This window comes from Myxocyprinus asiaticus, chromosome 1, assembly GCF_019703515.2.
Source record: "Myxocyprinus asiaticus isolate MX2 ecotype Aquarium Trade chromosome 1, UBuf_Myxa_2, whole genome shotgun sequence".
Classification (NCBI taxonomy): Eukaryota; Metazoa; Chordata; class Actinopteri; order Cypriniformes; family Catostomidae; genus Myxocyprinus; species Myxocyprinus asiaticus.
Genome location: NC_059344.1, coordinates 26,410,916 through 26,437,904, shown reverse-complemented (window position 1 = coordinate 26,437,904; position 26,989 = coordinate 26,410,916). Strand labels below are relative to the sequence as shown.

The following is a 26,989-nucleotide window of genomic DNA, read 5'->3' as shown; positions in this document are numbered from 1 at the left end:
ATCAATTTCCAAAAGAACACAATCCTTCATGTTTATGACTTAGCCTTCAGTACTTCCTGAGTGAAGAGTATCAAACGAAGCTCAATCCTTCTGGTTTTAAATGGGTACTCCTTCACCCTTGGTTCTGAATCACGACAGAAACAAGGTGGAAGGAATTCACCTAACGGAACTGACTCTAATCGATTCAATGACTTGAATCAAGGAAACCCAACCTTTTAACCCTGGAATTCCTCAATGCCATAAAACTAAGAGACTGCTAAAGATGGTGCCTCTAAGTCTGAGATGAACCACATCTGGTCAATAAAACGAACAAAAGAGACTTGTCTAGATAGCACATGCTTGAAAACACTCATGTTAATGGTTTTTCGCATGACTAGAAGACTGCTCTACTAGAGGCGACCCCCACCACTTTAAGGGCAGAGTTGATGGGCAATAAAAGAGAGTAGAACACACTCCCTGGAAACCCCAGGAAAAGCTAAGACACTCTCCTTGTGTCCTTCGACATAAACCAATTCGCTACATTTAAACTAAACTGATCAGGAGATCCCGAGACATCTGATCATTATTCTGCAAACAGCAGCTAAAAAAGAAGTCATTTTGTTTCATTCATTTAGTAACACACAAACACTTAAAAATGAGACATTTTCTGTGTCACATGCTTAAACTCATCACCAAGACACAGAGCTAAAGCAGGCTTCCTTGTGAGACCCTCATGTTTGCATGATTCTAATACTAAGACATCTCATCTTAATCCTGGAACATTTCACACAAAGTCACAGTACTTCGCTGAGTTAACCTAGCCTTGCTAGATAATTCTGAAAATGATGTTATGACCTGTGATCACTTTAATAACTGACAAACTAATGATTAGAGCCTGATGTACCTTTTAAAATATGTGTTGTGATATGTAATCAATCATAACTGACAAATCAATGATTATAATCCTTAATCTTGTATTATCCATGTTGTAAAACCAATGAATTAACCATTATGATTTGTAATCAGGTATTTTCATGTTTTGTAACTTACATGTTGGATATTCATGAAAGTATGTAATATTTAGTATGTAAGTGCTTGCTTGTTAAGTAGAGAATGTTGATGTTAACAAATGTCATGTGTCTCGCACCATTTTCAAGATATAAAAGTTAATGATTAAACATTGCCCTATTCTGAGTGGGAAATGGGAGTCTTCACAGACAAATGCTCATAAATCACCAATCAGAAAGAGGGACAGAAATTACCATGTGCCTCCGAAAAGGCACATCTGATTGGTTCAGGACACCTTTGGGGTGTGGCCAATCTCAATGCAAAACTTGCGTACCAAGGAGGAACCACCCTTCTTTCCTGTTCTCTTCTTTGGCTCTCTTGCTTCCACTTCCTCTGCAGCTCCTCATCCTCTGCACTCTGGCCCTCATGGCTTGCAGCCTCGCCCTGGTGCCCCTGAAGTTCCGTGCAATGTAGAAGTCCCAGAAAGCTCGGAGCATAAGTTCTGAGAAAGCTCATCTCTGTACTTCGACCCACACACATTATGGGAGCCACAAGTCTTCCAAGTGGAAAGCCTCGCTTCAAATCCCACCTCATCATCCATCGATGCAACAGACAACAGACATCCACGATCTTAACAGAGGTCCAAAACATCGACGAAACAACTCAAACTTTCTACAAAGAGCCAAAGAACCAAGCAATGCAAGGAAACACGAATACATCTCCAGACTTCGCTGAAAGTGCTGGTGTCTCTTTAATATAATTTGATTTACCCGGTTGCAAATTGAGTTAGTCTGAATTAAGTTTCAGTGGTTCTCAAGGCATTGTCTACAGACTCCATAAAGTTCATTTTCTCTATAGTTCATTTTCTGTATAGATCATTTCCAGTCAAGCTACTCACTTTACTCACCAACCTGTTTCATGTTTGTATGTGTTAGATTAGTTTTATGTTTAGATTAGCAATGAAGTATTGTTTGTATTCAAAGACTAATTGACTGGTATATTTTGATAAATAAATCTCGTCACTTGATTTTTTCAAATATCCGGCCCCAAAGCTATACCTAAAATATTTGTGATATTATTTTCAATAAGCCATGAGAATAATATTACTCCAATAAGTGAATTAATCATAATTCCCTTATTAAAGCAAATTCCTTACAATAGAAATTGTGAGCAGATACAATGAGATGTTGTATTACAATTTTAATGGTGGAGAATTTTATTCAGACATATAATCTAATTATTTGTAATTTATCTTTCTTATAATGGTTGTTGAAGGCAGCTAATTCCATTATAAATTTCCTTACATAATGATGGAGGTACGTGGGCACTTTAATCTATACCATGTACATTTATAAAACCAAAATATCCTACATTAATGATGTAGAATGTGGACAGTTTAATTAAATTCCTAACACACATAGTGTTCCCCTGCAGGCAACTGTTTTTGTAGTTGTTCTACATGTGTTTAGGATACTATTTTTCTAAACAAATTCCATACATTTTAGACATTGTAATGAGAAGCATGTTTTTACTTGTGATTACAATAATCTTAGTAATACTACAGTTAAACTCTGGATACTATGAAAGAACTATGGTAAATGTTTATATGGGCAAGTACAAAGGAGAATTTAACAAAAGGGGGCGGGAAATAGCATGTAAGGTAGAGTAATGGAGAGAAAAGTAGAGGAGAGAACTCTGTCCAGGCCCTACTGTATATTATGTGTTCATGTCACATTTAATTTGGGCTCAAGCCAGAGACTCTGCATATCCCACAGTCAGGAGAAACAATGCACATTTTGGTCCATAAACAATTGTTGGAGCAGAGAGATGTTTCTCTTTTAAGCCAGAAAGAGACACAGGACACAGAGGATGAAGGGCTCCAAAGAGTGGCTTTATTAGAGCTCAAGCAAGCACCGGATGATATATAAATGAAGACAGATCTGCAAAACAACAGCTGTATTTGTACATTTATACCCTCTTAATGGGTCACAGGGGTGTGACCACAGAAGTCATGAGATGTCTGTTTGCACGTATACACACACACACACACACACACACACACACACACACACACACAAAGGTCGCGATTAGTCACACATCAGCACTTCTTTTTTTCTTTCTTTTTTTCTCCCCTTTTCTCCCCAATTTGGAATGCCCAATTCCCAATGCGCTCTAAGTCCTCATGGTGGCGTAGTGACTAGCCTCTCAGTTGCCTCTGTGTCTGAGACGTCAATCCGTGCATCTTATCATGTGGCTTGTTGAGCGTGTTACCGCGGAGATCTGGTGCCAGTGGAGGCTCACGCTATTCTCTGCAGCATCCAAGCACAACTCACCACGTGTCCCACTGAGAGCGAGAACCACATTATAGCGACCACGAGGATGTTAACCCAACGTGACTCTACCCACCCTAGCAACCGGGCCAATTGGTTGCTTAGGAAGCCTGACTGGAGTCACTCAGCACGCCCTAGATTCAAACTTATGACTCCAGGTGTGGTAGTCAGCGTCTTTACTTGCTGAGCTACCCAGACCCCCCACACATCAGCAGTTCTTGCAGAAACACAAGTTTCCACACTTCACTTATCTCAGGCAAACACACACAGAGAATGTCTTCAAAAGGTCAATGCATGGAATGACAGCAAAATAATAAGAAAACATTTATCAATATATTGATTATAGATCTCACACAATCACTAAACAAGCATTATTGGGGCTCGTAATATTATAGCCAAGAACTGGAAATGCATCAATTACTGTCATTCTGTCTGCCATAATTACTTTTCTGAGTGCTTTCAGAAATGTTGGGGGCATGTGGATTGGATCTTAGCTGGTGGTCTATTCCTTGAAGCAGCTAAAAATAGCTCTATGTGTCTTATCCTCTTGCTTGTTTGTATGTTTGCTAGGGTAATTGTGCTTGCTTTTCTTCTTAAAATTGTAAGATTTACTTTCTTTTAATATATAATTGAAATCTGTGCTTTTATGAAGATGTTTTGGTTCTGTCCTTGCTAGCATATATTCTGAATTCTGAAACTTCAGCTTGGAGACGTGGCCTGTTGGGTAGTGCATGTTCTCTGACACATTGCATAGTGGCATTAACTGTATGAGCGAGCCCACCTTGTGTTTTTCCCAATCGGACACCCCACCTTTAATTTCACCACTCCACTTTCCAATAAAAAACAAAAGAGACATAAAAAAATATTAAAAAAGATATTCTAAAGTACAGGGTGAGAAGTGAAAGGGTTAGTTCACCCAAAAATAAAAATTCTCTCATCATTTACTCACCCTCATGCCATCCCAGATGTGTATGACTTTCTTTCTTCTGCTGAACACAATTGAAGATTTTTAGAAGTACATCTCAGCTCTGTAGGTCCAAACAATGTAAATGAATGGGTTCCAAAATCTTAAAGTTCTAAAATCCACATAAGGACATAATAAAATTACTTCAGACGACTTGGTGGTTAAATCCATATATTCTGAAGCTATTTGATAGGTGGGAGTGCGAAACAGATACATTTTTAAGTCCTTTTTTTACTATAAATTCTCCTCCCTGCTCAGTCAATTTCCACTTTACTTTCACTTTCTTATTCTCCTCCTTCTGTTTTTGCTGATTCACATCCTTCGTGCATATCACCACCTAATGGGCAGGGAGGAGAATTTATGACAAAAAATTACTTAAATACTGATCTGTTTCTCACCCACACCTATCATATCGTGTCTGAACACATGGATTTAACTACTGGAGTCATATGGATTACTTTTATGCTCCCTTTATGTGGATTTTGGAGTTTCACAATTTTGGCACCCGTTCACTTGCATTGTGAGGACCTACAGAGCTGAAATATTCTTCTAAATATCTATTTGTGTTCTGCAGAAGAAAGAAAGTCATAAACATCTGGGATGGCATGAGGTTGAGTAAATCATGAAAGAATTTTCATTTTTGGGTGAACTATCCCTGTAATATTTGTTCTCAATTTAGAAATCAGCAACTTGGTAAGCACATATCCTTTCATTCCATTCAGCATAATGGCACCTTCTGATTCGACAGCACAAGCTAAACTGATGTGTAATGTTGACCCATGTTCATAGTTAAGAATACAGAGAGAGTTGTTAGTATATTGTTCAGCCCTCTAAACTTAGGGCTTTTTAAATGTGACTGTTTTGTCTTTTATGGCTCAATCTTGGGGTTGGCCCACTCAGCTGTTGTTATTCAGCTAATCTAAGTATCACAGTTCTCTTTCGGTCGACTTGTTTTACATCTCACTATGGGATACGCCTCTTGTGTGGTCATCCACGCCTTAAAGGCTATTGGCTAGTGCAACTGTAAAGCACTGCTCCTTCCCTAAATAATCCACTGCACTATCACAAAATGGTATCATATATCTCTTCACTAGCGGCATCCGCTACGAGCCCTTTTTCAGTGCATCTAGTGTTGGAAACTTTTGGCTAGATTTAACTGTCCAATGAGCTACCACTTGTAGGACATCAAACCAAGTAAAACAAGAGTTGTACTGAACTCTTCGGTATGCAATTCTGCATAATGTGGCAGCGAGTAGATTGGGTGTCGACTTGCCAGCGGCTCTCCCCACCGCAAAACACTCAAGACTAGAATGGAAATTCCTCCTCCCCACCACCCCAGTAGCTCATCAGACATTCCCACCTTTCCAGGACTGCATGGAGGATCTGATGAAGTATTTGGAGAGACCACTTTCACCTAGAGTCCCAGTGTATGGCTTCTCCTCACTTGACCTGGCAGGCATGGAGGAGAGGGGCTGGTCTCACATGCCGCCAATGGAGGTGTCTTTGGCGGGCCATCTTGATCCTCGATCAGTGTTCAGTTTATCCATGATCGCCCCTAAGCTGCCTCAAAGATGTGACGCTAATTTTTGAGAAGACTTACAAATCTGCAGCTCAGACGGGGTGTTCTACCAACGCGATCACACTGCTCTTGGCCTACATCGCGGAGTTAGAGGAGGATATGTCTATAGCTTTGTTGCAGGGAAAAGACGTCACCAAGCTCTGGACAGAAATTTGCACAGTAACGGACCTTATTTTGCTTTCTTCACACTGCCTGGCTCAGTCCACAGGAACAACTCTGGGTTTGGAGGTGGTGGGCCAGAGAAGTCTGTGGCTGAATTTGTCCACAATGGCCAAAAAATATAAAAGGACATTTTCTTGATCAGCCAGTGAACCCCAAGGGCCTGTTCAGACCGGCTGTGGCAGTGATGCAACAGTGGTTCAAAGTGAAAAGAAGGGAACAAGAGGCTTTCAGAATATTTGTGCATCGCAGAGTTCCCATGCCGATGCAGCAACAGGTAAAGCGCCATCCCGCCTTTACCCGGGGGGGGCCGGTGAGAGGACAAACTTCATGGCAGGACTGAGAAGGGTTAACGTGTCCTCTCGGGAAAGGGTTCCTCATCATCAGGGAAAACAACCTTCTTCCTGGCAGCGAAAGTCTTTTGCTCAGGCGGCAGCAGGCCCTCCCCCGTGGCAGGGGGTAGAAGAAAGAAGCATACGGTTTAGTATGCTCCGATGTTTACCTCAGTTTGCCTCCACAAATCCCCTGGAGTGCAATGCTGAGCAGAGCATATGAGTGAAGCAGAGTGGTGATAATTTCACCTGAGCGGAGAGTGCCTTTTTGAACATTTTGCTCTGGCACTCAGAACCACTCACTCAACCCAGAACGCACTTCGTGATATGCTGGTTTGGAAAAGTGCGTAATAAGCAACAGGCCTAAGTTTATGGAGTTCAAACACTGTTTTATTGAAGTTGCAAACCTTGTACATAAATGCAAAGTAAAAATCTAAGTTAAGAACGAGGAAGGAGAAGCAATCGAAAAGGAGTGTGGAGAGACTGTGAAAGTAAGCAAAGATTCCTTCATAACATTCCATCATGTTAAGCGGCATATTGCTAGAAAGCACGAGGATGTGCTACGCAAACTTGGTAGTGCAGCAAAAGGTGAGCTAGTAGCAGGCTACACTACTATAAGATAATACATTAATAGGAAGTAAGGTAACTTGTTTTATGCTGTCATGTCCGTGCAGCTGTAAGCAATAGCCAACACTCAACTTTAATATTAATAGCCTTTTGAAAGCCACTCACTTTTTGCCACTCAGTCTGACCATAGAACAGCCTACCGTCTGCAAAGTGATATCAGTGCATAACCTCTATGAAAGGGGTTCTCAAACTTTTTTGAACCAAATATAAATTATTATTATTCCCCCCCATAGTCAAAGCATGAGATTTCACATGGGCAAAGTACCATATTTTTGACCATATGTCAAATGATCATGTCATTGTTAACAGCAACTTTTCTGCAATTAAAATTATAGAAGGATATAAAAAAAGTTTTCATAAGTTGCCTATTCTTCCATCATCAGAGTTCTCTCTTCCATTAGGCAACAAACAAGACACTATTTATTTTCAAACTAAACTGAAGCGACAATTATAAATGCTGCATAAATACAATGAAAATAACTAATATTGGTCACTATCAGACAGATGGCATGCATGGTTAAAATAAATGTCACTGCTTTAATAATATTATCGAATCTGGCGTGAAGGGGGATCGTCAATTGTTATATTTTATAATATCAGTGGCATACTTTATCAAGCAAGATCAATCAAAATAATTACATAAAACTGAGAATTTGCTAATCTTGTGATGGTCAGGCTTGTTAATTTTCAGAATCATTGTGGTCGATATAACTTGAAATACATGATGTTAAACCACTTCTTTTTACTGGATGAAGCAACAGTTCTGTGCATGTTTAAATGTTCAATAGATATTGCCTCTGTATCATCTTGTCATCTGCAGAAACTCCTGTAAATAACGCATGTGAAAAGTAATTAAATTGGTTCATGCACTGCGCTGGGTGTAACTGAGCTGGCTGAGACTAAATGAGAATGGATTTCCCCATACTTAAATTTGCAGTATACAACTTTGAAGATATTTTTCTAAACTTATATTATGTCATATTTTTATACTAGTCAATAGCTTTATAATAGTTATTTTTTTGTTGCTTATTTGATTACAACATTCGCAATGTTTACAATTCATGGATTTTCTACGGACTCCCTGACTATTTAAAACGGACCCCAGTTTGAGAAACTCTGCTCTATAGTTCATATTTAAACATCCTATTTGCTCATTGTTCTAATTTTAACAAATAAAAAATATTTTAAAATTGTTTAAAAAACTGACCCGAGTGATTAGAATTTAGATCGTGTCCAGTAAATGGTACGCCTACACTAATGTACGCAAATTTGACCTTTACAGTAAAAAATGCATCCTATCAAAAGGAGATAAAGAATTTCTTTCCTCTCCGGAACCCCCAGTTCTCTGTGTCAAATGCATGGTAGAAAGAATTAGATGATGCATTTTTAAGATGGTGTACATGGATCATGAACCTCTTACAACAGGTGAACTAGAGGGTATGCATCATTTTGTCAGCGTTGCCCAGCCAGGCTATACCACACCTTGTTACAACACAGTACGTGATACTCTGATGCCAAATGCCCTCAGCGAGATGGAAGGCAGACTTAGAGAGCTGTTGCAATTAGGAGATGTCTTTGCACTTGCTATAGACATTTGGACAAACAGAAGAGGACACGTCTTTCTGGCCACTCCTTGATGAAGTGTTTAATGGTCACACAGTGCTGCTGGGCTTCAAACATCTTAAAGGGCACCACAGAGCAGAGAATATTTTCCAGAAATATTGTCTTGCAACAGTGGAATATTCAAAGACAGGTTGTGAGGGTGGTGACCGACAATGCCAGCAATATAGTAAAGGCCTTCGACCTCCCGGGGTTTGAGGAGGGAGCTTCAGAGGAGGAGGGTGAGGAAGAGGGCAGTAATGAAGATGACACAGAGGAAGGTTCATTTTCGCTATTCCAGTCGGATCATGTTGCACAGATATGGAGAACATGAGCGCTTATATCACCGAAGCTAACCTCTATATGCGATGCCCCATCCATTTACTGCAACTCGCCATAAAGGATGCAATAAACAGCCATGCTGATGTTGACAAAATTCTCACATGAATGGCAGAGTGTCAATATCTTTTGTTGGGGGGGGGGGGGGGTTGGCATGCTGAAGCGGGTTTCCAAACCCTGACTGAAGTGCTATCGCCACTGGCAGAACTTACCAATGATTTGCAAAAAGAGCTTGGAAACCTGGGCATTATTCTTCCCGCTGTTATGGCAATTAAACAGCTTTTGTCCAATGTGCGTGAGACCTGCTCTCTCTCCATTCGTGCATTTGCGGAGACACTGTCAGCTAATGTCTCTACTCATTTTAACAGATTCTATTCTGACAAACATCTTGTGTTGGCGGCTGTGTTAGATCCATGTTTTAAAACTGAATGGATCATTAGGGATGATACAGTGCGCAATTAACTCACAGAGATTCGTGAACTGTTGTTGGAGGAGGTGGAATGCAGTGCCCTTGGAACAGGTGTGAGCACCGTGGCTGAGCCAAGCAGCGCTCCGAGTCCAAAGAAGGCCCACATATTTGGCTCATACGAGAGCAGCTTGAGTGTAGTCAACAATGCCAGAGGTGAGATGGAGGAGTATCTGGGCGCAATGAGAAAGGGCCCGCAGGATGACGTCCTAGGATTTTGGAAAACCAACGCTGGATCCCTCCCTCGACTCGCCAGGCTTGCCCGCAAAATCTTCAGCATCCCCAGTGGCTCTTCCAGTGCTGAGTGTGTGTTCTCTGCAGCTGGATTACTGTCTCGGGCACACCACATGAGCCTGAAGCCTAATACTTTGTCCAAGCTAATATTTCTAAAAGTAAATTCCAAAGTGCTGTAAAGATTTAGGCATTTCAAAAGCCTGCATTTCCCAGTTTGGTCTAATTTAATTTTAGAAAGTGTATTTCATGTTATCATCGTCCTATAAAATGTCAGTAAATGGTAAATAATCCAGCTGTGTTTTATTCTAAAAGTTCTAATGCATTTCATCATGTGTTTGGTCTTTATCCTGTTTTGAATGGTCTGTTGCTCAGTTGTGTTGACGGAAATACTAATAAAAAAACGAATGTCAAATATTCTTTGTTTACCAATGGGCTAGACATCTATTACATTAATAAATAAATTAAATTAATAAAAGGCACAGACTGCAACAGATTGTCATCTACAAATATCACGTTATTAATATTCTCTACTTCTGTCATTGATGCATTTATTCAAGCAATCTGTTACAAACAGAAACAAGTATAAATTTCATGTCGGAGCGGGATTTGAGTGAACTTTGTTTTACCGGTGAGCATGAGTGATACTTGAACGGAGTGTTGTCTTGGGCCTTGAGCGGTTGAGCAGAGCGCATGTACATGGAGCGGATTATTGAGCGGAGTGTCACACCACTCCGCTTCGCTCACATTCACTGATGCTAAGATACAGAATTATGCATCAATCTCTGCACCGCAGCCCGCCCCCGTGGCCCGGCCCTGGCGTGCAGCCCATCGCAGGAAGCAGACGCCACCCGTCTCACGGCCAGCCGCCAAGAACCCAAGGAAGACTTTGAAGCGCCCCTGAGACGGGCGACCCAGGGACGAGGAGACCCGCTTCTATGGAGCTGGTGGACAGACCACTCCATCCCCCGGTCGAGGGCCGGGAGGAGAATCTTTTGTTTCATTTTTCGCTGCATGCCCAAGAGGCTGCGGTACCCAAAACTTCAACAAAAGAGTCGTTTTCTTGTTCCCTAGGTCACATGTCAGGTGCGCACGGCCGTCGTCACGACCACCGTCTGCCGTACCATTTTGACAGGTTTGGCGCTTCAGCGGCGGACCCCCTCCCCCCCAGTGCGCCAAGCTGTGGCACGAATATGCCCACACTGGGTTGGTTCCGATGGATTGCGGGGACGATATTCCTCCTCCCCCCTCCTCGACCAATCTTATGGTGGGTGCCAGGAGCCAGGTAAGTGCTTCGATGTTTCTGGACTCAGCACGGCCACGGGGTTCGAGCCCCCTCGATGTGGCGCCTCAGGCTCCGCCCCGCCGCGAGGCCCCACCCGCCGGTATGTCCAATGTGATTGTCCCCTTGGTTCCCCTCGCCCAGAGTTTGGACGCATGGCTCACGCTTTTCAACCCATCGCGATGGCTGACCCGGACCGTCCGACTCGGCTATGCGATTCAGTTCGCCAGGTGCCCGCCCAGGTTCAGCAGCGTCCGCTTCACCTCGGTGAAGGACGAGAATGCCACCACCTAGCGTGCGGAGATCGCTACCCTTCTACGGAATGGTGCGATAGAGACTGTCCCTCTGGCTGTGATGAAGAAGGGGTTTTACAGCCCCTACTTCATCGTACCGAAGAAAGGCGGTGGGTTGCGGCCAATCTTGGACCTGTGAGTACTGAACCGGGCCTTGCACAGACTCTCGTTCAAGATGCTGACGCAAAAATGCATTTTAGCAAGCATCCAGCATCAAGATTGGTTCCCGGCGGTAGACCTGAAGGACGCATACTTCCACGTCTCGGTCTTACTTCGATACAGACCCTTCCTGCGGTTTGCTCTCGAGGGCCGGGCCTACCAGTACAAGGTCCTCCCCTTCGGCCTGTCCTTGTCCCCTCGCGTCTTCACGAAGGTCGCAGAGGCAGCCCTTGCCCCGCTAAGGGAATTATCTCGATGGCTGGCTAATCCTAACTCACTCTCGGGATGTGTTGTGTGCGCACAGGGACTTGGTGCTCACGCACCTCAGCCGACTGGGGCTTCGGGTCAACTGGGAAAAGAGCAAGCTCTGCCCGGTTCAGAGCATCTCTTTTCTCGGCTTGTAGTTGGACTCAGTCTCGATGACGGCGCGCCTCATGAACGAGCACACACAGTCTGTGCTGAACTGTCTGAAGGCTTTCAGACAGAAGAGAACGGTTCCACTGAAACTTTTTCAGAGGCTCCTGGGGCATATGGCATCCTCAGCGGTAGCCACCTCGCTCGGGTTGATGCATATGTGACCGCTTCAGCACTGGCTCCAGACTCGAGTCCCGAGATGGGCATGGCGCCATGGGACACATCGCATGGTCATCACGCCAGTCCGTCACCGTCTTTTCAGCCCTTGGACCAACCTCTCGTTTCTATGGGCAGGTGTTCCTCTAGAACTGGTCTCCAGGTGCGTCGTGGTCACGACAGATGCCTCCAAAATGGGCTGGGGTGCTGTTTGCAATGGGCACGCAGCTGCCAGCCTGTGGACAGGCCCGCGGCTGCATTGGCACATCAACTCCCTCGAGTTGTTGGCAATTCTGCTTGCCCTGCGGAGGTTTCGGCCGTTGATCCAGGGCAAGCACGTGTTAGTTCGGACAGACAATGTCAGCATATGTCAACCGCCAAGGCGGTCTGCGCTCTCGTTGTATGTCACAACTCGCCCGCCGTCTCCTCCTCTGGAGTCAGCAGCACTTCAAGTTGCTGTGAGCCACTCACATCCCGGGCAACCTCAACACTACAGCGGATGCGCTGTCACAGCAGGTTACTCTCAGGGGAGAGTGGAGACTCCACCCTCAGGTGGTCCAGCTGATTTGGAGTCGATTCGGATGGGCACAAGTGGACCTGTTCGCCTCCCAAGAATCCTCCCACTGCCCGCTCTGGTACGCCCTCACCGAGGCTCCCCTCGGCATAGACACGCTGGCACACAGCTGGCCCCCTGGCCTATGCAAGTAAGCGTTTCCCCCAGTGAGCCTACTTGCACAGACCCTGTGCAAGGTCAGGGAGGACGAGGAGCAGGTCGTCCTGGTAGCACCCTACTGGCCCACCCAGACATGGTTCTCAGACACCCTCTGGCACCCGCGACCAGACCTCTGGAATCTCCATGTCTGGCCCCTGGATGGGACGTGGAAGACCTAGGCGGACACGATCACTCAGGCTAGGTCCCCCTCTACGAGGCGCCTGTATGCCTTTAAATGGCGTCTGTTCGCTAAGTGGTGTTCTTCCCGATGGGAAGACCCCCAGAGATGCACAGTCGGATCAGTGCTTTCCTTCCTGCAGGAGAGGTTGGAAGGGAGGCTGTCCCCTTCTACCTTGAAGGTGTACATTGCCGCCATAGCAGCACACCACGATGCAGTCGACGGTAAGTCCTTAGGGAAGCACGACCTGATCATCAGGTTCCTAAGAGGCACCAGGCGGCTGAATCCCTCCAGACTACGCCTCGTTCCCTCATGGGACCTCTCTGTAGTTCTTCACGGTCTACAGAGAGCCCCCTTTGAGCCTTTGCAGTCAGCCAAGCTTAAGGCACTCTCCTTGAAGACTGCCCTCCTGACTGCGCTCACTTCCATCAAGAGGGTAGGAGACCTGCAAGCCTTCTCTGTCAGCGAAACGTGCCTGGAGTTCGGTCCGGGATACTCTCACGTGATCCTGAGACCCCGACCGGGCTATGTGCCCAAGGTTCCCACCACCCCTTTTAGGGACCAGGTGGTGAAACTGCAAGTGGTGAACCTACAAGTGCTGCCCCAGGAGGAGGCAGACCCAGCCCTGTCATTGCTGTGTCTGGTGCGCGCTTTACGCATCTATTTGGATTGCACGCAGAGCTTTAGGTTCTCTGAGCAGCTCTTTGTCTGCTTTGGTGCACAGCGGAAAGGAAGTGCTGTCTCCAAGCAGAGGATCGCCTACTGGCTCATTGATGCCATAACTATGGCATATTACGCCCAAGACATGCCACCCCAGCATGTACGAGCCCATTCTACCAGGGGTGTAGCAGCTTCCTGGGCCCTGGCCAGGGGTGCCTCTCTAACAGACATTTGCAGAGCAGCAGGCTGGGCAACACCCAACACCTGTGCAAGGTTCTACAACCTCCAGGTGGAACTGGTTTCGTCCCAGGTAGTGGCACACAATACAAGCGGATAAGCCCGTGATAGCCAGCTTGGTGTATCGCTTGCACATAGCACCTTCCACCTCCTTTTGAGCTGAAGACCTGTGCCATTAATTCCCAGTAGTGTTCACAAGCTTTGTTCCCTGGTTGACTTCCTCCGAGCCCTGTGGCAGTTGAGTTTTCGGAGAGACTCGCTGCCGGCCCATTACACGTGCTAACTAAGAGTCCTGTTCTGGGGTAGGTGCTCCGCATGTGGCGGTTCCCTGTAAGGCTAACCCCATGTGATATATATCTTCCACTAATTCATTTCCCTGTTGGCAAACTGCGTCTTCCTTGGGCAGAGCCCCTCTGCCCCAGTCTCCATGTTTGTAAAAACTCCTCCCCCGTTGGATAGGATCTACCTTGAAGACTCTCCACATGGTTGGAAAGACCATGTGACATATTTTTCCACTTAAATATCCCCCCCTCTCTTTGGGCAAGGTGTGGTCTCCGTGGCGTCTTCCCCTTGGGAGGGACACCCCTGACTAGACCTGGTGGCCCAGTCAGATAATCCTCATTCTTTTTTAGGGAGTGGAAAAAAGAGAAGGGGAAAAGAGGCCACGACTGGGTTAAGCCTGTCTCTATCTCTTGGGTAGTCGACTTGTCCTCACAGGGCCATTTGACACTCATAGCTATGTTGGGGGAGGTTACATGTCGACCTGTTGTGCTGGCTATGAGGCACACAGTAGTCTGCCCACCACACACCGCCAGTTCACGTAACACATTTCAGCCAATTGTGGCATTTCGTATAGGGACCCCTAATGTCACTACATCGACACAACGTCGAGTGAGTGACAGATAGGGAACGTCATGGTTACTTGTGTAACCTCCGTTCCCTGATGGAGGGAACGAGACGTTGTGTTTCTCCTGCCACAATGCTGAACTACCCACTGAAATGGCCGGACCTTATATCGGCTCCTCAGCATAAAACCTGAATGAGTGGTTGCATACCAGCTCCTTTTATACCCGTTTGTCCGGGGGAGTGGCATGCAAATACCACTCGCCAATTTTCATTGGCCTTTTATCAAAGACCAGAGGTGTCTCGGGCTCCCAAGAGTGACCCCTAGTGTCACTACATTGACACAACGTCTCGTTCCCTCCATCAGGGAACGGAGGTTACACAAGTAACCATGACGACTCTTACTCCTGCCTGAATATTTAATGAGATATTTTATTTGAAACTTGACAATTCATTGTTTTAATATATAAATAGAGAATGTGTCTGAATCTACAGTATGTTTCCATGTTTGAGATTATGTTGTTGCTCTATATGTGTGCAAATGACCAAAAATTGATTGATCTCACTCTCAGATAGCACATACAAGTATGTCTGGAGCAGAGAAGATAATGGCTTCCCAGTGGACTCGGGCAAGCAGTGCAGAGAAGGTGCCCCACACTCGAATAGAAGATGAATCCAGCATACAGGTATAACCCTGTCTAATCTAGATGCAGTGCATGTAGTGTACATCCCTGCACTAACTATGTTATTGGCACACAAACACTCCCAACCAAAGCTCCCTCTAATTTTTGTTCTTTCTGAGCAAAACCTATTATTTTTTGGGCAAACCCTTTAACAGCTTCAGCAGAAACAGAGTGGAGCAAGCGATCCCAAAAAAAGTACTTTGAAAGAGTGTGCACTCTGCCAGCCTCTCCCAGCCAGAATCACATGATAAGGACACGTAAACACTTGAAAACTGACGTGCAGTATCAAATACACTGAATGTGTGATAGTCCTAACTATAGAGAGCACATCAATATGAAGACAAAGCCTAATCCCGGACATTTTTAGCAAATTTTGAAATCCCGGATGGATGCTTTTTAAGGTCCGAGAAGAGGACATGTCCTGGAAAAAGGACATATGATCACCCTATTTAACCATTTATCAGTACTGAAATGATGTTAATGGAACATTCTGCTCAACGCAGGGGTAGAGGGCAGCACAGTCATCATGAGAGGGTGCACTTCTGACAAAAAAATAAAAATCCTCTCGTGTGGCGCCCCTTTTTCATTTTGCACCCTAGGCACCCTCCTATCTCGCCTAAGACACTGGCCGGCCCTGGGGGGTGGGGTTAGGGCATCTGCTGTCTTCCAGGAACAGTTTCAGGCACCTTTGTACAGTGGGCAGTTTACATCAGGGTTTTTATAGTTTTGGATTTTTAATTTAGTTTTTATTTTTATTTTATGTTCAATTTGTCATTTCCATTCAGTTTAGTTTTCATTAGTTTTCACACTTTGTTAGGTTTCGTTTATTTTTCATTTTCTTATTTTTTTTTTTCAGTTTAGTTAGTTTTTATTTCAGTTTTAGTATTTTATGGCTGCCAAAGCGTTTACTGGTATCATTTAAAATGTCTAATGTCATTACATTTCTAAGAGCAGTCTTGTGTCACCTCTATCTATTGGCAGTTTATATTAAGTTAAGGTAGATTGTAAATGTTTCAAATTTTATAATATAGGGTAAAGATGGGTAAAGTGGGACAGTTAAGCTTGAATCCCATTGTATCCATATGTTTTTCATTAAATCATTATTAAACTAATCTTTGAAAAGTAAACAATTAACTTAGTTGGGTTTTAAATTGATGATTTTACATCAGGATGTGTGGGAGAGCTCATTTCTTGACCACCGGTGGAAAAAATGGTTAAAATAGTAAAATAAAATGGTTATTTTGGTTACATATGACGACTTATGAAATGAAATAAGAAAATATAAAAAAGTTTTTTTCAAATAATTTGTTGATATTCTCTATACAGTCATTTTTCCTCTGTCCCACTTTACCAATACTGCCTAAAAAAACAAATCTGGGATTTGGTCAAAGAGCATCTTCAAAGGTTCTTCTGCCCAGTATTGAGTATTTCTTAATTTCTGCTTTTGACTAGGGTAGGAGACATCCTAAGCTTTCTATAAATGTATAATGTCATGAAGATTTTTAGAGGAATATTTCAGCTCTGTAGGTTCATCAAATGCAAGTGAACGGGTGGCAGATTTTTGAAGCTCCAAAAAGCACATATTGCTATCATAAAAGTAATTCGTTTGACTCCAATGGATTAATTAATGGCAGTGGTAGCTCAGCGGTTAAGGCTCTGGGTTACTGATCAGAAGGTCAGGGGTTCAAGCCCCAGCACCACCAAGATGCCACTGTTGGGCCCTTGAGCAAGGCCCTTGACCCTATCTGCTCCAGGGGTGCTGTATCATGGCTGACCCTGCACTCTGACCCCAGCCTAGCTGGGATATGTGAAAAAGAAGAATTTCACTGTATATGTGTATAATGTGTGATGAATAAAGAAAATTATAATTAATTAATTATTATAAATTAATTATAATGCCTTCTGAAGCAAACCGCTAGGTGTGTGTAAGAAATGGATCAATATTTAAAACTTTTTTTTACTAAAAATTCACGAGGGTCAAGGTCAAGCGCATTGGCAAGTTCACACGGGAACTGAAAAAAAAAAGCGCAGTATTGTTTACAACAGAGGAGCATAGAGAATCATACATAAATGCCTCATTCGGCTGGTTTGAATACATGAACTGCGGCGCCATCTTGGAACGGTGAACAAGGAGAGCTGTTTGAATTGGTTTTAATGTGAGTGAATAGAGGAGATGCCTCAGACCAAGCTCCTTACTCAGCTTAGAAACAGCTGCTAACAAGGGATCTACATATGAATATCTGTGCAGAAGAGGCTTACGTCACGCGAGAGGCAGTTTGAACTTCACCCTTGTCAACATGCAAACCACAAGCTGGTCGTAAGAGAATATTTTTAGTAAAACAAAGTTTTAAATATTGATCTATTTCTTACACACACCTTGAGTTTCGCTTCAGAAGACATTAATTAGACCACTGGAAGCGTATGGATTATTTTTATGATGGCTATAAGTACTTTTTGGAGCTTCAAAAAGTTGGCACCCATTCACTTGCATTTTATGGACCTACAGAGCTGAAATATTCTTCTAAAAATCTTCATTTGTGTTCTGCTGAAGAAAGACAGTCATACACACCTTGGATGGCATGAGGGTGAGTAAATTATGTGAGAATGTTTATTTTTGGGTGGACTATACCTTTAAAAGTGCCAAGAAAATAAAATTGTCCAAAATTGTCCCACTTTGCCCATATTCACCCTGTGTATAAAAACTCAAATTAATTGAAGATCATTTTTATTTGACAGTATATTAGTTAGTTTTGGAGTTATGAATAATTATTTTAGTATAGTTTCAGTTTTCATTTTTATTTCAGTTAATAAAAGTGTTTTTATTTAGTTTTTGTCTTAGCTTTCAATAACGATAACGATCCACAGTTTTCCTGAACAAACCACTGGGCGAAACCATGATGATTCTAATTGCCTGTTTTGTGTTTCTGGCCTCGAGACAAAATGTAAAAATGACTCAAGTGTTATTTGGAGTAAAAATTAATTTCAGGCTCAACTTGTGCAGTTGTTGGCTGTCATAACAACTCAAAGTAGTTAATGATATCAACAAAACAAACCTCGGACCATTGCTTCATGACATCTACATACTCAGGTGAGGCACTGTCAAAAAAAAAACAAAAAAAAAAAACAGTCATCTTGACTCTAAGTATCGGCACTTTAAAGCCACATGGTTTTGAAAATGTTTACAATTGTAATACTTTAAACATCACATTACCTACTAAGAATATACGCCGATGCGAGCGAAAACACTGGAGACCGGAAATTGAAAACCGTGGAACACTTCCACGTTCATGAAAAAGGTGGATACAGAGGGCGCGCAAGATGGCGACCGGTGAGGAGGTTGTTTTGAGAAGCTGAGGATAAAAGTTTGTTCCTTCACTTTAAATTGTTCTTTTTGTTTAATAAATTGGCCAGTCACGGACATCCAGATGTAAGGTCTTATAACTAATTATAAAGTTAATCAGGTACTGTAAATTTTTCTTCAACTTTGCAACTCGCCGATGTGTAACCCAATAAGCTTCCATGGCGGAAAAACGGAAAGAGAGAGAAAGTAAAACCAAAGAAAAAAGCCTAACAAAGTCGCTAACAAAGATGAAAAGCAAAGATGATGAAGTACACATTTGCGGTACTGACATTCAAGCATTGCACTCATATTCGGTGCATAACACTTCATTTGCTACATTACCGGATTCGACCCCCAGCACTCCTGATCCGAAGAAAGGTAAACATGAACCTTCCTTGTCTGAAATTCAAGAAAACATCGTGCGATGCATAAATGAGAGAGTCAACGGATTAGAGGAACTCTTAAGGGCAAATACGGTGAGCATTGAAGCTCTGAAGAAAACGACAGAATTCCTCTTCAATGAAGTAAAAGACGTCAAAGAAGACATGAAAAATGTTAAGAAGGAGATGAAGATAAATCATGAGGTCAGCGGTGCACATGGTAAGAAAATATCGGAGATTGAAGCCAGGCTTAACGAGGTAGAACGTTACAAAAGAAGATGGAATCTGAGAATGTATGGACTAGTGGAACAGGCAGGCGAAGACATAAAGGCACGAGTGGTAGATATTTGTTGTGCAGTTCTTCCAGAACTTACCAGCAAACTTCAACAAGATGTAGATATCGTACACCGGCTTGGAAGAAAACTTGAAGGAAATGCTGTGAAAGCGAGAACCGTCATCATCCAGTTTGTGTCCAGATCCTCACGTGATATGCTTTGGAAAGCTGCGAAAACGAGTTCCTATCTGAAGACAAAGGAGATACGATTTGGAGAGGATTTAACAACTATGGACAAAGCCGTACGTAAACAACTGTGGCCAAAAGTGGAGGCTGCTCGGCAGGTAGGAAAGAAGGCTTACTTCGTCGGCGTACGAGCCTTCGTTGATGGAAAAGAGATATATGCCTAAATACTGAATACGATTGTGTGCAAATACAGTATCTTGAAAAAGAAATGCATGTGGTCACAACTTTAGTGGACTATGTGTCTTTCACAAGTACAGTCATTACGTGGAATGGACTACGTTGAGGACAGAAATGCTCATACAGATATTATTGAAATATATCCAAAATGTTCATATGCTGTACATCAGAGTTCTTAAAGATCTTAAGTTAAGTATTATTAAGGTCAATATGGGTTGTAGTTACATTATTGAGGTGATGGGAACATATTTTGTTTCACTTTTGGTAAGGTATTTTTAATACAGCACATTGGTATCTTTGTCAGTTTGTTCTATAAATGTCAGGGGAATCCGTGATTTGCTGAAAAGGAAAGCAGTATTTTTATTTTGCAAGAAATTTAAATGTGACTTTTATTATATTCAAGAAACACATGCTTCTTTGTCAGATTATAATTTTTGGAAGAGTCAATGGGGGGATGATTTATGGATGTCATATGGGAATAATCGATCAGCCGGTGTTGCAGTTTTAAAAGGTACATTTAAAGGGAAAATAATTCAAACTAAATTGCATGACTCAGGTCGATGGGTGATATTGGTAATAGAAAAGAATGCTGAAATTTTTATTTTGGGAAATGTCTATGCAACAAACTTTACCACGCAAAATAAAGCTTTTTTTTTACATTTCGAAGATCAGATTCAAAAAATAATAGAAAAGTTTAGCAATGCAAAAATAATAATTGGAGGAGATTTTAATACAATATGGGATTCTGAAAAGGATTGTTTTCCTCCTCGTCCAAATGTCAGGTCTGTTCTTCCAGAATTGAATAATTTATGTTCTACTTTTGACTTAATTGATATATGGAGACATAAGTATCCAGATAAAATTCAATTTACATGGTGTAAAAGGAACCTTACTCAGCAGTCACGTATAGATTATTGGTTAATTTCAAGGCATTTAGTGAATTTTGTTAAAGAGGTCTCTATAGAGCCGTCTGTTCTTACAGATCACAAAGGCATTTTTCTCTCACTAGATACAACAAAATCCAGTGACGTAAAAATAATTACGTACTGGAAAATGAACCAAAACATATTGAAATGAGCAGTTCAGAGAGGATGTTAAAAATATTATTATAGATTGTTGGAATGAGGCACATTCAACAAATACTTTCGGTTTAAATTGGGAATTAATGAAATATAAAATAAGAGCTTTAGCCATAAGGAGAGGAAAAGAAATGGCAAAACAGAGGAAAAAAAATGAAGAAAAAATTATATGTGAAATAATAAATCTCTCTGGAAATTGCAATTTAGATCAAGAAGGGAAAAATAAATTATTACAATTACAATTAGATTTAGATAAAATATATGAATATAAAGCAAAGGGTGCCTTTATTAGATCAAGGAAGAAATGGTTAGAGGAAGGAGAAAAAAGTACAAAATATTTTTTTAACATGGAAAAAAGAAATGTAGAACTCACATCTATGGTCAAACTGAATATTAATGGACAGTTAACAGAAAATGTTATGGAAATATCAAGATATGTGGCAAAATTTTATGAGAAATTGTATTCTTATGACGACAAATTGAGTAATGCACAGTCATTCTTGGATTCTATTAAAGAGGATGCTAAAAGGATAAGTGAGTCTTCTATGAAAATGTGTGACCAAGAGATATCTCTAAATGAAGTACTTCATTGTATTAACAAACTTAAAGACAATAAGTCACCCGGGAATGATGGTTTAATTAGCGAATTTTATAAATATTTCCAAAACGAGTTGTCACCTTTTTTGTTAGCTGTATTTAGAGAGGCTATACAATACAGTTATTTACCAAGTTCACTGAGACAAGGTTTGATAACTTTATTACCAAAGCCCAATAAAAATTTATTACTTTTAGAAAATTGGCGCCCGATTACATTGATTAATAATGATGCAAAAATTTTCACAAGTATATTTGCTGAAAGACTAAAGGATTGTATTGATCCCATTATTGATGATTGTCAGTCGGGATTTATGAAAGGTCGACACATTTGTAATAATATAAGGCTCATTTTGGATTTAATTGATTACAACGATTTTATTACAGATAATAGTTTTATTTTGTTTGTTGATTTTTTTAAAGCATTTGATACTATTGATCATAATTTCATGTTGGAGACCTTAAATTTTTTTGGTTTTGGAGAATTCTTTAAACGAGCTATTCGAACATTATATAATGACTGTAACAGTTCAATTAAGTTGACATATGGAACAACATCAAGGTTTAAAATCAATAGAGGCATACGACAGGGCTGCCCAATCTCACCCTTTCTTTTTTTACTTGTAACACAAACTATGGCCATACATATTAAAAGAGATAAATTTTGCGGTATTACACTTTTGAAGAAAGAAATAAAATGCTCCCAATTAGCGGACGATACTACCCTTTTTTTGCAAAATGAAATTGAAATAAAAAAAGCTATTGATTGTCTTCATACTTTCTCATCTGTATCTGGTTTATTTTTAAACATCAAAAAAAGTGTTTTGTTTCCTTTGAGAACTTGTAACGTTGATAACATACATGGTATACCAGTGAAGGAGGTGGTAGATTATTTAGGTATCAAGATCTGTAAAGATCAGAAGGAGAGAAATAATTTGAATTTTACACCAATTATTGGGAAAATTAAACAAAAATTAAATTCATGGTTAATGAGAGATCTATCATTGAAAGGTAGAATATTATTATCTAAAACTGAAGGGTTATCGCGCTTAGTTTATACAGCTCTTGCATTAGACGTTCCACAATCAGTTATAAAAGAAGTAGATACTGTTTTTTTTAATTTCATCTGGAAGAACAGACCGCACTATTTAAAAAAGACAATTCTGTGCAGTCCAATTGAAGAAGGTGGTCTGAATGTACTTGATTTTAATACTGCTAATTGCGTATTTAAGAATAAATGGATAAAGAATTATTTATGCTTTAAAGACAAAATATGGAACATTATACCTGACCTGATTTTTGGAAAGTTGGGAGGTTTGGAATTTTTTTTGAGATGTAATTTTGATGTAAATAAGGTTCCGATAAAGTTATCTTGTTTTCATAGACAGGCTTTTTTGTTATGGATGCTCATTTATAAACATAACTTCTCTCCACACAAATGTGTAATATGGAATAACAAGAATATTGTGTTTAAAAACAAATCTTTATTTTTTAGAAACTGGTATGATAACGGTATTGTACTGGTGAGACAGTTATTTAAGAGTAATGGACAACTTTTTAATTATTGTGAATTCCTTAATTACTATAAGATTCCGGTGACTGCTAAAGAGTTTGCAATAGTTTTTGATGCCATTCCTGGTGGCCTTATTCAACTCTTATCGGGTAATATATCCTCTGAGTGTATTTCTGTATATAATACTCAGATAAGTATTAATGGTGTGGAGATTTTAGATAAAAAATTTAACAACTTATTTATAAAAACAATATGCAGAAATACATCGTTACCTAAAAGCAAACCATATTGGAATTCATTGTATAATCAGATTGAATGGAAAAAGGTCTGGAAGTTACCTAGTAAATACTGTCTCACCAATAAAGTTAAAGAAGTCACGTATAAAATTATTCACTTAATTTACCCAGTGAGACAAGTAGTCTCAAGATTTTTTAGGGACACGAAGACTACATGTGTTTTTTGTGACTTAGAGGAAGAATCCATAAAACACTTATTCTTTGAATGTGTGTTTACCCAACTTTTTTGGATTGATATTGAATATTTAATACTTAAACACACAAAATTAAAGATTCGACTAACTGGTAAAGATATATTTTTATTATTTAAGAATAAGAGTTTGGAACAAAATTTGGTGATAAATCTGTTAATTATATATGGAAAATACCATATACACAAACAAAAATGGGCAAACAATAAACCTAACATCATACCATTTAAAACTGAACTGATGCATTATATTGAGACTCTAAAAGATATAAGAAATAAAAAGGCAAAACGAATGTATAGAATACTTGAAACCTTTTCTCTTGTTAATTCATTTTAAGTTATCCCCTGGTTTTATTTGATTAATTATTATTATTTGTTATTGTTTATTCTTTCTTTATAATTTTACTTTTTGTTGCTACTATAATTGTATCAGAGTTCATTGTGATCATTGTATGTATATTTTGTTGTAAGTGTTCTTGTTCTGTAATAAAAAAAAAAAAAAAAAAAAAAAATGAAAAAGGTGGATACTGAATTATCAACCTCTGCATTTTTACCATAGGTAAGAGTGTAACGGTCTACAGCGTGTTACGACAGTAAGTCACCGTTTGGGGATACCATACAAATGAATGGGTAGAGCCGTAAACTGAAACCTTCCTGACGCAAAATTGTCTGTGTGTTCTCTTATAAAACAGCAAATTTATCGTAGTAAACTCCACAGATAGTTCACTTAAAAAGCATTGTTTAGTGTAAAACATGATGATAATTAGCGGACTGATGGTCAATTTTATTATGGAATAATTAAAGGACGCTACACAGGGTAGATGAATGATTACTGTCTCTCAGACGCAGCAGCATGAATCCCACAACACTTCTTCACAACTTACCGGAACGCACTCTTCCACCATACACATTACGTTATACTGACATCTAGTGGCAGCTCAAGAATAGTGTGTAGTTCAGAATAAATCAGTGCAGAACACCAACATACCCCCAGGACGTAGACAAATACCTCTCTGTTAAGTAAAGCAATAAGCAATACAGACCATCTACAAGGTAACTGACAGTACAGAAAGAACGCTCATTTACACTGAGCATTAATATAGAACTACATCTAGTAATGAAAAGACTTCATTGTTGAATGGCTTACCATAACATTCTTATACATAAAACATAACTTGGAATATGTAGATGCGTTAAGCACATAAACCCCTTGAAGTAAACATATGAACAAGGTAACAGCGGAACTTGAGCATGCTCATGTCAAATGTTACTCAAATTAAAGAGATAGTTCACCCAAAAATTAAAATTCTCTCATGGTTTACTCACCCTCATGGCATCCCAGATGTGTATGACTTTCTTTTTTCTGCAGAACACAAATGAAGATTTTTAGTAGAATATCTAAACTATGTAGGCCCTCACAATTCAAGTGAATGTGTGTTAAAATTTTGAAGCTCCAAACTCCACATAAAAGGAGCATAAAAGTAAGCCATGTGACTCCAGTGGTTAAATCCCTGTGTTCAGACACAAAATGATAGGTGTGGGTGAGAAACAGATCAATATTTCATTAGATAACAGATCAATCAAGTCATTTTTTATCATAAATTCTCCTCCCTGCCCAGTAGAGGGTGATATGCACGAAGAATGTGAATCAACTAAAACAGAAGAAAGAGAAAGTGAAGGAAAAAGGACTCACATTTTTCACTCACACCTATCATATCACTTCAGAAGATATGGATTTAACCACAAGAGTCATCTGGAGTACTTTTGTGTTGCCCTGATGAGGATTTTGGAGCTTAACATTTTTGGCACCCATTTACTTTGTATGGAGCTACAGAGCTGAGTTATTCTAAAAATCTTCCTTTGTGTTCAGCAGAAGAAAGAAAGTCATTCACATCTGGGATGTCATGAGGGTGAGTAAATGATGAGCGAATTTCCATTTTTGGGTGAACTAACCCTTTAAGTCTGTTAATCCTTCAACCAGTTTGGTGGTTTGCAGTTTCTGTCAGGACGCATTTGATTGTCTTGTGCTACCCCCGGTTCAGCTGTTGTTACAAATGTCCCCCAATGTGAAGATGTCAACTTTTGCGAAATCAGTGCGGTGAGATGAATACCAGAGCTTTTCATCTGCTAGATGTAGCACTTACACCACTTACTTACTATGGCGTAGGAACTACTGGTTTAATAAAACTTGTATCTTATGGACCAGTGCTCTCAGAAGATCAGATTAAATTTTGGAGAAGGAAGCCAGCAACAACAGTGAACAAACTCAAACAGAGACTTTGGTTGAAGAAAAAACAGGTATATTATCAAAACTTTGTGGTCGACCGATATACAGAATTTTTTAATTATCGGCATCTGCCGATACATTTTCCCCTTTGGCCGTTTTGTTTCTTGAGGGTGCGGAAAATTGGCTGCTTGCATGTGAAGCGACTGAGACATGTAAACGACCAGTCACGGATCGTTTTATTGTTACGTGCCATCATGTTACTACAATAATAGACCGGTGCGCAACACAGTCTCATTTAAACGCATATCAGAGCTGTGGCAGACACGTTTGAGCTCATTATGTTAAAATGCTCACCTGATTCATTCTCCCTCTCTCTCCTCAACAGTTCCCTGTAACTTTTAATTGTCTTGTCTAATGATAAAAATGCAAATATCAATAAAACTAATATCCAGCGTTCCAACTCATAAATCTTCCTCTGAAGCACGTATTCTAACAGTCTCTCCTCAACAGTTCCCTGTAACTTTTATAATGATAAAAGGCAAATATCAATAAAACTTCTGTTATATACCATCTGCAAATATGTAGATATCTCATTTAAACAGATATAATTCATGAACCTCACGAAAATCCAGCATTTTATTCCCGTTGAACGCTCATCTAATATTCTATTAGACAGAATCTAAACTTCAGGATCAGGATCAAAAGTTCCTCTTATTCACAAATCATGACGGTCACTCCAAGACTGCATCTGAAAACATAGGCAGCTGACTTGCAGCTTAATCAGTTAATGGCTTAACTGACAGCTTTTTTGAATGAATGGAACTCTTTTGGAAACTGGTCTCTGAACAGTTTGAAAAGCACCTTATTTTCATCCTGCCTCCGTATACAGCCTCCAAAGGCAGCATTTTCCTGGTTTCGGATGCAGTCCATGACAATCCAAGTAGGTAATCCATGCTGTTTAAACTGTCAGGAGATTGCATCAGAGCACCTGAGTGCAACTTCAAAGAAAAGTGCTTTATGTGTGCTATAAGTAAATGTCTTATTCACTATAAACCGTATGTACAATTGGTTTGATTCGGTATGTTTTGAGAAAATGCGATTGCTAATGTGGACATGCCATCCATGGTTGCTGGACTACTGTGTGTACTGTTATTTCCTTCTTCCTAATATATTAACAATTTCTTCATGTGCAAATAAATTATTAAATTTGATGACTAAACAGAAATCAGAAGAAACTGCTATCTACCATTTAAAATACAATATTATTTTTAGATTATTTTTTACAAAGTTAAAGTTTAGTGTGAAATTGAGTAAATATAGTGCTAAATAAAATTGTATTCATTTTTAGCAATTTTATGTTTGTTATTTACTTTATTAAATTGTGATATATTGGCATCAGCCACCATGCAATCTGGATATCAACCGCTATCAAAAATGAAATAA

The 26,989-nt window shown here is 40.5% G+C and overlaps 1 pseudogene; it reads left to right on the top strand.

The window, feature by feature from the left end:
* Positions 1–10,312: 10,312 nt before the first annotated feature.
* The window catches only part of LOC127439778 (serine/threonine-protein kinase 33-like), a 35,722-nt pseudogene continuing 19,045 nt past the window's right edge, over positions 10,313–26,989 (top strand).